The sequence below is a fragment of the Drosophila santomea genome, chromosome 2L (assembly GCF_016746245.2).
Source record: "Drosophila santomea strain STO CAGO 1482 chromosome 2L, Prin_Dsan_1.1, whole genome shotgun sequence".
NCBI classification, from domain to species: Eukaryota; Metazoa; Arthropoda; class Insecta; order Diptera; family Drosophilidae; genus Drosophila; species Drosophila santomea.
This window is the reverse complement of record NC_053016.2, coordinates 7,901,564-7,915,552: the sequence shown is the minus strand read 5'-3', so window position 1 is coordinate 7,915,552 and position 13,989 is coordinate 7,901,564. Positions and strand designations below refer to the sequence as shown.

General features: G+C 42.5%; 1 long non-coding RNA gene across 1 annotated transcript; it reads right to left on the bottom strand.

Annotated features, from left to right (window-relative positions):
* Positions 1–11,271: 11,271 nt before the first annotated feature.
* Positions 11,272–12,932, bottom strand: LOC120455767. The gene is made up of 3 exons (XR_005616768.1): positions 12,672–12,932; positions 12,288–12,600; positions 11,272–12,121 (listed from the first exon to the last, which is right to left on the bottom strand). It is a non-coding gene; the product is annotated as an uncharacterized LOC120455767 (long non-coding RNA).
* Between the last annotated feature and the right edge of the window lie 1,057 nt (positions 12,933–13,989).

The window sequence follows — 13,989 nt, the reverse complement described above, 5'->3', positions numbered from 1 at the left end:
TGAAATGCACAAATAAATGCATTGATTATTAATTTACGCGTGTGCTGGGTAAAATCGACGCTAATTAATTGAACTTTTCATAAAACTTTATCCGACAGATTGTCGTACTCGTATCTATACTCGTATGCGCATTTGTATCTGACACTACCGAGATACTTTCTCCCCCCGGATTTTCGCCAGCCCATCTATGCTTGTATCTGAAGCGAGCCAATGTCTCACTCGGTCAGTCGCGATGCTGGATGCTTGATTACTAATTGCAAATGCTGCAGTACTTTTTTATGCAGCGAGGGTTGATCTAAGAAAACATGTGGCACAATTATATTCTTTCAAAATAAAACTATAAAATTGGTTTTTTTATTAGCTTTATATAATCACTAACCACAAGAATGTGTATAGTTTTCTGTTCAAACTCATCAGAAGTAATGTACGATAAGAGACCAAATACTTGTCAATCCAACCTCGTGGCAGTTCCTCCCCCTGACTTTCCGCCCATCGCCGGTCGCACTTGATTGCCGCGACACAAGCTGGACCTCCATGGATACTCGGAGCCACCGAACCAAGCCAGTTTCCACTCCCAATCTCCGGCGGGGCAACAAGAAAATTCAATGTAACAACAAGTAGATTTACAATTTGTGATACTTCCCGTACTTCAACAACTAAATAAATATTCATCTATCGATGTGGATGCCTTTCTCGCTCGCAGAGCAGTAGAAAAAATCATGTCAGGCGTCAATTTGAAAATGTTTAAGTGATTTGTTTACACGCGGCAGCGTCTATTAACGAATTTATGGTAAACAAAGGGAAGTCGTTTGTTCAAAGACCCTGTACCATCTCCAGATACCCCCAACCATCCACATTCACCCACCAAGCACCACCACCCAATGAATCGAGTTCCCCGCCTTTCCCCAACTCAATGCGGACAAAGCCAGATACAATACACTTCATAAAATATTAATCTGCTGATTTATGATTCTATTTTCCTTTTTTATTGAACTGTACTCGCAGTGGAGCATCGTGGATTCGGATGCGGATTGGGAATGGAAATGGTAGTGGTAGTGGTAGTTGGCTGGTGTGGAGTAGTTTCTCATCTGCAGGTTGGCCTTTGTTTACGCGAGTGTCGATGCATCCCAAACAAGAGTAAACATATTGAAACATTGCGATGCTCTGACTATTTTCTGGGGAGTTTGTTCTGCACTCCAGATATATTTTACAGTTTTACCCCGAATCAGGAGCACGTGTTTGGCCCAGATGCATATGTAGGTGCATATGATGTAGGACCTCAAAGAAAAGGGATATTTGTGTACCCTTAAAGGCTTACTTTTTCTAACATTTAAGATGGAAGTCTACGAAATTGTTAAGTACACATATTCATTTTCCCGTATTCAGTTCCACCAAATAAAATTCCAGCCCGGAGCAAGCACCTCCGGATTTGATTGGTGTCATGCTGCGATTGGCGATACATCTTCATTAGACTCATCCGTGGCTATCGTCCAACTGGTGAGGATCAAACGCTAGCCGATGTCTAAATTTACTCAAGTTCACTTTGAACTTTTCAAGAGGAATCCGTGCGATTTATGGGCCCTCCCAGCTTCTGGCCATCCTAAATCTGAACCGATTTGACGGAAGACCGCCCGTGGCTCGATCGCTGGATGAAATATGAAATGATGACATGGCAGAGTTCACAGATCAGTGTGTGAACTCCGAGATACATATGTACAAGTATAAATTCTGATATGCAAATAGTCGCACATAAATCGAGGCATTTAGCCCTTCTGTGACGGGCATGACAAACGCGGCAAGAGATATTTCATCCGCCAAATTGCCAACGTATTACAAATTAATTTGGAGGCTCAAGGCGGCAGGCATGAAATTGGGCATTTTGTGCGCGGACTATTCGGGCGAAATTGAATATTCAAAATGCAGGCAACAAAATAATAAATATCGCGGAACTAATTGAACTGCCTTCAGCCTTGGACTGAGTAAATATTTGCATAAATTAGCGCCGCTTCGTGGGCCTCACGTGCACAGTCGTCGAACCGTCAAATGCAGACAATGACAATAAGTTCCTCAACTCCCTGCCTTCCTTCCGAAATGCATCCCCTGTCGAAGGACTCCGGGCGGAACTTGTTTGTTGGCTTAAGCCCTGGGTGTCCTTGTATCCCTTTTTCGGGATGTACGGGTGTAATTCTGCGGCAGCGTGACCAATTAATTTGATTGTAAAATGTGAAATTCGTATTAAAATCAAATACAACAAAAATGACAACGCGTATGACGGGAATATTAAAAAGGATACAAGCCACCACCCAAAAAAAGCAAGGCTAATCGACAGGAGCCACCCCAAGGATGCTGCTGCTGACTTTAAAGTTACGCACGGAGTTTGCGCGATTTTTATGATAATTTCTCACAGCGATTGGGTCTCGTCCGCCATCGCTGTGGATCCCTTCCCAATTTTTCCTAACCATTCCATTTCCATTCCTATTCCCATTCCCATTCCCAAGCAGCAAGCCAGACAAAGCTGTCGGAGTTAAGGATATTTTCCGCTCGACTTTACTCTATTTTCTTTCATTTTTTAATAACAATTCAAATGCGCAGGTTCGTCATTCGATCAAATCGCTGAGTTGTAAAAAAGGTTTGACCCGACTCAGTTTTTTCTTCCGGCATTTTGCGTTTTATGTCTCGTCATCGTCGTTATTGGCGAAAAAGTTTTCAGTTGAATTACCTATTTGCATATTTCGTGAAATTAACGATTGGAAAAATTAGCATAGCTTCGGATGCATCCAAGGGTTGTTGACTTGGGGAGTAAGGATAGCTCACCACTTGCTATTTTAGTGATATTAAAAAGAGGCTACATCAAAGGGATACGATCTGTTAGTTGAAGGACGAAATTATTTACGTGCCTCAATGTCTATTGTGTGAGACATTTAAGCAACATTGGTTTATCAGTATAGAAGTTATTAAGATAGTGTGATATAGATAAAGATATCGATATATCAGATAGTGTGCTCACATAAAGGCTTGGGTGTTTTATCATTACGTATTTTTCAATCAAGTAGATGGGGTAAGTGCATTATTAGGATAATCAGAACTTCAGTTATATTGAGACACCCATAAGTCAAGAGTCGCCTATCATGTGAGATGCCCATAACCAAGTGAACTACTTTGATGAAGTCCGAAACGAGCACTGCAGTCGTTACCCATTTGCAACGTCAACAGTTCTGGTGAAAATGCCTGTGTTTCCCGGCCATTCCATTACTTCAGAAGTGGATTACGCTTTCTCTATATGAAAACGCCACAGCTAAACAAAAAAGGAAAGAAAACAAAACTCGAGGAGCGCGGACGTGTGCATTATCCTGGCAGAAAGTTATGAGTTTTCCTGCATGGAAGGCGGAATAAAATTCACTTTATATGCAGACCAATAATATTTCCATTTGGCGAATTGCCCCGGCCATCCCCTGCCACGCCATTAGGACTTTGAGGACTGGCTGCTAGAAGTGGCGCAGAGGTAGTAAAGAACACGACGGTTTGATTGTGATGTCTCCCAAAGGAGACCGAGGTTCCTGGACATGCATTTCCTGGCGAAACAAGAACAGAATTTTCATGGCATATGACTTTATGAATGTATGAATGTGAGAATGTGAGCAGCGAAACAAAGACATTTGGTGTGAAGAAATCCGTTTTGCCACTTTCCCGGAAAATTGCCCGACAATTGTTATGTGCACTCCGTGACTTCCGACCCCGAAAAAAAGTGGCCAGTGGACTAGAGGCTTTAAGTTGGCCAGTGCTTTAAGGTTGCTCAACCCCTTTTGTGTTGGTGGATACCGAACCCTTCTCGGCGGACCTGCAATTATGCCCCGGCATGGTCATTAAATCATTCATTCCGGGCCATTTAATAATTTTCGCAACAAAGCTCACTGCGAACCAGAAATTATAGAGGGGCGTGCGCTTCTGGGCATAATAATTCATTAGTCCTTCGAGGAGTACGCAACCTGGTCCTCAACCTCATAAATGACGGGCAGCGAAACAATAACTTAAATGGAGCCACCACTCCGCCCATTCCGCCCACTCAGCAGCCACAAAAGGACGAAATCGGAAGGGTCCAAAGTGGGCAGAAGGTCAAAAATGATAAACGGATATGAGGAAAGGATATTTTTGTTCGCTTCCTCTTCCGATTGTCGTTGAATAATTGCAAGTCGCAGTCAGAAGGACTTCGCCTTCCACTCGCCACACTGCACAACAATTGCAGGATCTGCGAAAAAAATTTAAGCTGTCAATATTTTGACTTTTCCTGCCTGCCCCTGTGAAGTGGGCGTATAATTAATGGATCTGCCCAACCGAACGTGGGGTCCCATCAATGGCGAAATATTGTGAATTGTGAATGCGAATGTGAATGTGAATGCGAATGTGAATGCGAATGTGAATTGCAAGCTTTTTGGGGGACGGCAAAAGGGTTCTTCGACTGGCTCTATTGCTTTATTTATGGTGAAATAAATTGAAATGTCAACCGGGTGGGTGGAATATCATATTTGGCCTCAAACTATGAGACTTTCGCTTTGTGTGTCAGCCGGCAATTTCATACTCCATATGGGTCGAGTCGAGCAATCCCATTATGTTTATTGCGGGTCCGCAGAACTACCAGAACTACCAGAACTACCGAATGCCTTCGTCGGTCAATGGGGTTCAATTACACTTTTGAAGAGGCCGCCATAAAAGTCCTGGCACAATGAGCCAAGCCATTGTCCTGCCGCCTCAAGTGTCCTGACTTTCGTTAAAGATATGGGGCGTACACAGGCTATAACCCAGTTCTTACCCGTTAACGATGTGCCAAAGGGTTAGGGCTACTCTCTTGCCTCTACCCTCTTTCCCCGATCTAATTCATTATCGAAGTTGTCTGTAGTTGATACACTGGCACTTTTCTTTTCTCCGTTTGGTAGTAACTTTTCTGCCGACTAGTTAATCTATGAACCAAAAGTATTCAATATATTGCTGTGTTAATTTATTATGCATATACACCTAGTACCGTGTTTACATTTAAGTGTATTACATTTTTTATCACCACAAAGATTGAAAGTGAAGGTATTCACTCGAAAAGGAAAGCATACCAAACATGGAAACCTTTCCATATTTTTTCCAAAAACCCACATTATTTCTCGGGTTATTTCTAGCACCACTTGAAATGCATGACATGTGGCTGTATGTATCGCACAATATATCAAATTGTTATGATTTCCAGCTCCAAGCCAGCCCCAGTTCCAAGCTGAAATCCCGAGCTGGGAGCGGTGGCACAAGCCTGCTTTGAATTCGGTAGTTAGAGCCATGAATTTATGATATTAATGCGTGATTATTATGATCCTAAGACGGCTACCGAATGCTACCAACTGCGCAGGTGAGTGGGCGAGGCAGGTGAGCGACGTGAGGCGAAATTTAGATTCCTATCGGCAATATGAAATATGAAATTTGATTTTATGGCCTATGTGTCGTGTTATAAGTACGCGAAAACAAGACACGCCGTGGTACCTGCGGGGCATGTAATGGGCCAGTAATTTATGAAGGCATAAATTAATGTTATAGACTTTCAATCGATTTGGGTTTGTACCGCGTACTTGAAAAAATGTCACACAGGTCGGGGGGCAATTAGTACTTTTCCTTTTTTTCAATTATAAATGTCGAATGCACTAAGTAATGCTAATTGGGCTTGACATCTTTGCATTAGTTGCCCAACTTTGGGTCGCACCTCGGAATAAATGTAGAGGCCTTTGGGACACGAGATTATTATAGTAATATATCAGCGATTTGAGTTTTAAGAACGTTATTCATCAACGTCATCGGTTAGTAAGCATAAATTGTTCTTCTCTGAGTAAAGGTAACCTCTGACAATTTGTTTCGCACAGAACCTCGATTGATTTGCGACCCCATTTGAACCCGTTTTATGGTCACGTTCCCCACGTGAAAAGCCGGCAACTGCCGCGTGTGGGTGACTTATAGATTCCGCATTGCGATAAGAGTTTTGCATTCATTTCGGCGTAATTCATTTTCAATTCGGATTCGCCTCTGCGCATCGTACGTGCCGCAAAATGTGGCAAGCTGCTGGTAAAAGAGAGAGTTTCGCCGGCCAGTCCGCGAATTATGAGGAATTGTGTCTAGGCTAGGCACTCGGCCAAAATGCAAATGCAAATCGCACATTGGCAGCCGCACATTTAGCGGTCGGGTTCCCTGATGCGTGCCTATAGCCCCACTCTATATATCCATACCTATATGCCACACATGCACGTGTATGTATATATGTACATACATATGGCAGATGTGGGACTCACGGCTCATAAATATGCATTTCAGATGCGGCAAACTGGCTCCATTGTGCCGCCGTGTTGGCCGCATATTAGTGGCAAATATTGCTGGTCGCCATGAAAGCCGCATTGTGAAAATGAAATTTTCATTTATGCCTCCGCTCCGCAGTTGTTAATCAAAGGCCAGTTGCACTTGCAGTTGCAGTTGCACAATAATAATCTGCAACACTTGTCCGCTCAGCCGAGCGTTATTATAATGCAAAACAGATGACAATTATCGCGGCATCAAATAAGGGGCTTCTTTTTGTGTCATCGCGGATGAAAAATACATAAAATCTAAAAAAATGAGTGGAAATTATAGATAAAATTAAAATGCATTAGCTGGTGCATGACCAAAGCGGAAAATAAACCTTCCTACAATTAGTGAAGTATGAATATGATTGCTTCCGCATTCTATAAAAATATGTCCTTCTTAAGGACGTTGACTAATATTTCCTTATGGGTTATAGCATGTGTTTAAACACCTCTATAAGTGGGACTTTATATCATTTGCAAAGGAAAAATTTTCCTCTGGTGCTCTTCAAAAGTTTCTGTTTTTATCGAGCTCACCACTCAGGAATCATTCAAACAGCAATCAGTCTTGAGATGGGTGTAAAACTTTTTGAATTGTGCAGTGTCGCTCGCAATAGTGCTATCTCTTTCACCTATTCCCATCTCACTTAGCAACTAGCTCTTTCTTTCACCTATTCCCATCTCACTTAGCAACTAGCTCTTTCTACGCTTTTGCGAGTTGCAGCAATGAGCAAATAAATTCACCGCATACAAAAATTTATAACGCCAACTTTTCTCATTAAATTTTATAAAAGGCGGCATATTTTAAACTTTTTCGACAATAACGGCATTATCTCACCTGGCCAAAAAAGGGGTTTTGGTGGCAAAAAGTGGGCACTTGGGCCCTGAGGCATTGCAGTAGTTGGGCGAGCACTCAAGCGGCAACGAAACTTAATTTCTATTCATTTGCTAAAATTCATTCGGCGGTAGAAAGACAAAAGGCGGGGGGGAGGGTAAATGGAGCAAATGCGGTGGGTACACTTGGAGAAATAGAATGCTCAACTATATTTTAGGTGCAGGAGCTATGAAGCCATATGAAATAACCCATTTGAATACACTTTACATAAACAGGAAGTAATAACTTTGCATTCTACAGCCTGACCAATATCAGTATGTCTTCTTTTTTTGAGTGTATGAATAAGCACGTGTGTGTGCGGGCACGGTGGGTATATCAGGAGGGAGCGGGGCTGGCGAGCAGTCATATTGGCAGCGGAAATGGAAGCGAAACTTTTGTCTTCACACTCGTGAATATAATGCCACGACAGAATGGATGAAATTAAGAAAACTAAAGGTAAGCAGATTAAGGAAGCGAGAACAGAGTGATGAGGGGATGGGGGTATGGGGGATGGGTGGAAAGGGGAGGTGCCGGGGTTGACGGGCAAAAAATAGTTTTCCAATTAAACTTTATCCTTTTGCTTTAATTTACCGGTTTCATGCCTTGTCGCCTCTTTCGACCGCAGAGTTGAGCGGAGAAAAGCGAGCTGCAAGCCGAAATCCCATTTTAAAGTTTCCCATTTTCCATTTCCCGTTTCCCGGTTGCCTTCTACCATTTGGCCCAAAAAACTGAGTGGCAACAGCGATTTCTTCTTTGACTGCCACCGGTTCTGATTCTGCATTTGTTTCAGCGTTTTGAAGAGTTTTTCAAGACTCTGATTTGGTCTCCCAAAAACTGGAAATGGATAAGCAATGTGCAGGCTTCTCATAAGAACTTAAATTGTGATCAGCCGAAAACAAAAACCCAAGAAGCGAAAGAAGAGCGAAGCCAAAAGAAGGAGAGAAGGCAAAAATGTGAACATTTTTCTCCCAGAATTGTTTCATGTATTCCCAATATTAATTTGGTCAATTTATATTTTATTTGGAATTTTTAAATTGGTAACGTTTTTCGGCTACATATCGCACTGACCCATCAGCCAAAAGGATCACTCCAGCGGATATCTTTCTGTCTCCCATTCTTTCATTCCTGTCCCTGGCTTATTTCCTTCTGTGTGTGTGTGAGTGTGTATGTATCTGTGTGTGTGTGTGTGTGTGCGTGTTAAGTGGCTTAAATGGATACAGCCAAGATTGTCATATGAGGGGGCTGCAGCGGGGAAGCTCCCACACACATATGGAAAAATATGGTACCCCATATTCCTCGAGATTCCACGAAGATTTGAAGATTTGCACGACTAACATTTTGGGCAACCCCCTCCTAAGTTTTTATTCCCGGTTAATACACTGAAAAGTATAGTTTCTTATTAGGCTAAATTTCTTAATGGATTCACAGGAAAATACAGTGCGCAAATGCAGACAATTTTTTAGGAATATTGTTGGAATTACTTCAAGATAAGTACTTGGTTTACATTATGAAACACTTTTCATATTTCCTCACTTCAAATTATCATACATCAAACTTACATATGTACATCACTTTAATTTGTCTAAAAATGGGATTTGCTAGGATTTGCTTGCCATGTTAATAACATCGTTATAGAAAATTAAAATATTGTTTATTATGAATTATTACTGGATTTGGTTTGTCTATATCCACTCTGAAATCATTTGTGCCTCCTGATTGGATGGCTCTTTTTCTCTGAGTGTGTTCATTGTTATGGTTATGATATTGTTGCCGCCTTTGCCGCTCCCGTTCCTGTTCCTGTCGCAGCCCCTCAGCATTCGCATATGAATCCATCCATCCAAAACAGCAGTTACCGCTGGACGAGCCGCGCCGTTTATCCTCATCCGCGGGCAGCCAAATAGAAGGCGAAGTCAGAAGGTCCGGTCTCCGGTCTCCGGTCTCTGGTCTCATCTGTGCTGTGCCCAGTAGCATGCCAGATAAATCAATGTGTCAACACCTCTTTTTGTGCTGTCAGTTTTTTATGGTTTTCGATGATATTTCGCCTATTGTCAGGCCGGCGACGCACGCGGCTCGCTCTTGACCAGTTTGCCACTTTGCCAGTTTGCCAGTTTGCCAGCCGATGTCCATATGCCCATTTGGTTAAATCGGCCGGACATTGCGCCTTTGGAGTTCGAGTTGGAGTGCGAGCTGGGCCCGGATCGGAGCGGAGTCAGTAGCTGCTGACATGGCCATCGCTCAGTGCTTTTTGTCTGGCCTTTAGTGCAAGAATTATGGGTGCCCCCAGCTCCTGCCTCCAGAATCCTCTCCTGAACCCTTCTGCTTCTGCTTCTGCTTCTGCTTCTCAAACTGCTGGCCAATGATGGAAACATTTCCAGCGATGCAAGGCATCCGCGGACCACTGCAACTGGATCAATTTCAGTGGCGAAACGTTTAACGTGGCCACTGTCGTCTCTCCGTCAACCTGTCCTTTCAAACGACCCCCTTTGCAGCCTCCGCCCCTGTCGACCATCCTGCTGCTTTCGCGCGCGGAGCTTGCGAAATTTGAATTGTCTGCTTTTTAGCAAAGATTTATGGCAGTCTCGTTAAATTTTAATATAAAATAAAAGTTTTTAGAAAATCATGCGAACGCTGAGTCGTCCCGTCCGTCTGGTTGGGCCAGCATAAATGGCCTGCTCGTACAGTTCGATTGACATGCAAAGCGAATTAGCTGGCCATAAATCGTAGCCAGCCCAAGTGGAGTTAAAATATCTGCAATTATTACAAATTTACAAGCGACCAACTCTGTTCAGTCGTAAAAGTACAACTTGAACGCAGCAAAACTTGAGGCTGCAAGAACTGAGCGTTCCTCGGTAGCCGTTGGGGCTAAAAAAAACCCTCATAAAATAGCCCTAAAGACTTAGAACCCATTCAACATTAGAGCTTCTTTGCAGCGAAGAAAATAGTAAAAGAAGTGGTCTTCAAAAGAAACCAAGTTAGTTGGTTGTAGAAGAAATCCGTGTCGGAAAAAGGAAGTTATGGTCACTAAAGAGGAAATTATCTAGGCAAATTGATCATATCTTCTTTAATAAGAACGTATCTGTAAAACAAGTTCAATTGTTAAAAAATATTTTACTGATTTCTCCTTGAGGCGTTGCCCTTTCAACAGTAATCGATCACCTGCGACTTGCAACCACATCGATTACACATCCTCACCCGTTTTTCTTTAGGTTTTTACCACCAAGGCACCTCATACCAATTGCCTGACAAATAAAAAATAATTAGGCATTTAGCACGAAATCCGGGAAAAAGTCGAACGCTAACAAAGAGCCGCAGATTGCGGGCCATCGACCAGAGGAATCTCGAAAAAGTTCAAATAACTTGAGAATTGTAACAAATCATTGCTTTAAAGCTGCTGCGATGTGCTGTTGTCATTGCCGTTGTCATTCGCCATAAATGCGAGCGTTTATGAAACATAATTTGATCGGAGCAAATGCCTCGGTGTCGTCATTGACGTTGACACCGAGCCGACAAGATGTCCCGATAACAGGGCGGTAAAAGATGGGGCTTGGCATTGGGGAATGGGTATGGGGATGGGGAATGGGTATGGGGATGCGGATGGGAATGGGGATTGAAGTGCGTGCGGTGGCTTTGAAAGACCGCCCCGAAAATGTGCGGAATCAAAACTCCAAGTCGGCTTTCTTCAGGCTGCCCCCAAAAAAATCGTGCTGCTCTTGGAGTCTTCGAGCTCGTTTAGCGCTCATTTGCGGTCGATATGGGGCACAGTGAAGCATGCATGTAGTGCACATATATTTTTGAAAAATTAGGCACCTTTTAATAGCAGACTATCTTTACTGAAATGGGCTTTTCTCATAAGCATACGAGTTATTCAAATTAAAAAGGTATTGTGTAGTTACTAAAAATGTTATGTCTTCCTAAACTAACTACGTAAAAATAAAACTAAAAAGTTATCTGTAAACTAATAAACTTTTAATTAAATTATACAAACATTTTTGTGAATCTTATGCATCTTATATAGCAAACTCATTTTGAAAAATGTGTTTTTAAATGACAAAATGTATTGCCGTAAGCGGAAAAGCGGAGCCTACCTGTGTTTTGCAAGTATAGGCTTCACTGTAGTAGTCGTAGTTGATTCTTGCGATGATGATGGTGTGCTGCCGTTGCTGCTGCTGTTGCCTGATGCTGTTGCTGCTGCTGTTGCGGCTGTTGCTGCTGCGGCTGCTGTCGTGTCGGCTCGTGTTGACGACGTCGACGACACATAAATTGCGATTAAAATGATTAATGCTCAACGCACGGCGCAATGTTAATTGCCACCGCTCCGAACTCGGCTTAAAGGCCCGATCTCTGGCTATATATGCATGTATATATGGTCACTCTTTCCGATTTGTGGTTCCTGTTGTTGTTGCTGCTGCTGCTGCCACAGCGGCTGCTGCTATTTGCATAAATTTGTTTTGACGCTTGTAATGAGCTGTTTGTGGCATTTTCACTGCCACTATCGAAAAACTTTTATCGGCCTCAAGTGGAGAGACCGACAATAATTTCCATGTTCGTTTTTTAATGTTTTCTCGCTTCTTTTGTTTTTTTTTTTAATTTTTCCAACCCAGCCGCAGAATATTTGAAATTATTATAAAGCATCTTTAGGCAGCGGGTCCGCTAATCGCCAGTTAGCCATCGCTTTCGAACGGAAGTTGCCGGTTTTTGGGCAAAACAATTTTGGGATCGGGGATCCACTGGGGCCGCGGATGAATGAAATTCATAAGCGCCAGCCAAGTGCTACTTATAAGAAATTTGCTGGTCTTAAGTCTTAAGCGATCGCACAATCAGATAGACAATCCATGTCTTGGCGGAATTTGTTTTGCGAATGAGGTTGCCAGAAGTCGCAGGTATGAGTGTGCTAAAAAGGAATCAACATTATAATACTGGGGAATTTCTAATAAATATGTATTCGAAGAAGATGAATTAGAAAATTTATTAAATAAAATGCTTTCAATGTGAGAAAAGGCAATCCCCTTGAAAAGTGGGCGTGGCACTGGTGCTCTTCGGTGTTATGATGGGCTTACATTCATCAAATGGATTCACGATTTGTCAAACATTTAGCTATTCAGTTGGAACAAGATAGAGGCCTGTTTCCAATGCGATCGCTTCATTGATATGTAAATCGCATGTGCCCATATTGTTTATGGCCCCAGATGCCATGGCAAAAGTTTTTCAATATCACTCCTATACATTCGAACATCTATCTATGTGGAATCTATCTGCGATTTGGGTGTGTTCCGGTCGGGGGTCGAGTGGAAATCCATTCTCATTGCTCACTGAATCCGATGGGCGAGGGAAGCCAGACAATTGCAACAATGTAAATCAATCAGTTGCTGGCTATTGGTAATTTTTATATTTAATTTAGTATTTCCGTTATTAAAATCAAAATAAAAGCATTTAAAACTCACCTGCACAATAATTTACTGGCTGCACCCCAAATTGCTGCCATTGTCGTGCTGTTGTTGTTGCTGTTTACACAAGCAGCACATACGAAATTTATAATCACAATAACAGCAAAATGAACAATAATATTTGTTAACGCTCGAATAGACCCGCGCCCAATAATTTTATTGAATCCCCAATACACACACACACACACACAGAGGTCCACAATTTAATTTGAAAAACAAAACAAAAGTGGAAGCTCACGGATAGAAAGATACAAAGATACACTTGCGGCATACAGTAGCAGCAAGCACAGAGTTTTGGATTCGGAACGACTCGATTCGATTCGTTTCGTTTCGATTCGCGTGAATTTCGATTTTCATAAAATTAATGAATATTTAAATTGTGTTCCATGCAAAACGCCGCCGGAAACGCGCTTTGCTGGAGCCACCTGTAGTCTGTATCTGTATCTGTATCGGTATCTGTATCTATATCCGTGTTTGTATCGCCATCTGTATCTGTATCTGCGTTTGTTTATCATCGGACTGGCTTGGCCGGATGCCCACCCACACAAAAGTATCTCTAGATACAGCGTATCGATTGGGAGACAACTGCAGATCGCATTCTGATTTGGCGCACAAAAATCACTTTTCCTCTCGGTCTCCATTTAAAATTATTTTTCTTGACTTTTCGGTGGGTCCGGCGTTGATTTGAACCAATCCATTGGCTGCCGCCACTTGGTTGAGCACATGAATGAGCTTCGATCACAATAAACAAACAGATTCACGGTTAATAATTTGAAATTGTACAGATACGCACTCGCTAATAGGTCTCCTGGCTGAATATCCCCTCAAATGCCTCCGCTCCGCGATTCATCTGTTCTATAAACAGAATTTTTCATTCATTGCTCTTCAACCGGACGGACATATAGCCGCCCACGCCCGTCCGAGATCTGAGATCCGGAGTCCCGATCGCCGATTCCCGTCCCCATTTTCCCGGTAGTCGCCGATTTGTGACGCCAGGTTTCACCGGAGCACAGTGATACCCTAACTTTTATATTCCTACTTATAGAGAAATCTCATGGAAATAAAATCCTACTGCATTTCTTATAAGAATGCATTGTCAATTGAATACGAACTTATGGTAAATTATTTATTATTTCCAAATCTAAATGATCTTCTATAATCAATTTCATACCACTGTGCACGGCACTAGGAGAGCTCCACTATTGGGTGGTGCTTTCGATTTCTGTTGAGGGTGAAACTCGGGGCACAGACTCGATAGTATAGATCAATTATTTGTCAGTCGGCCGGTCGATTTGTTTGTTTATTTATGGCCGAT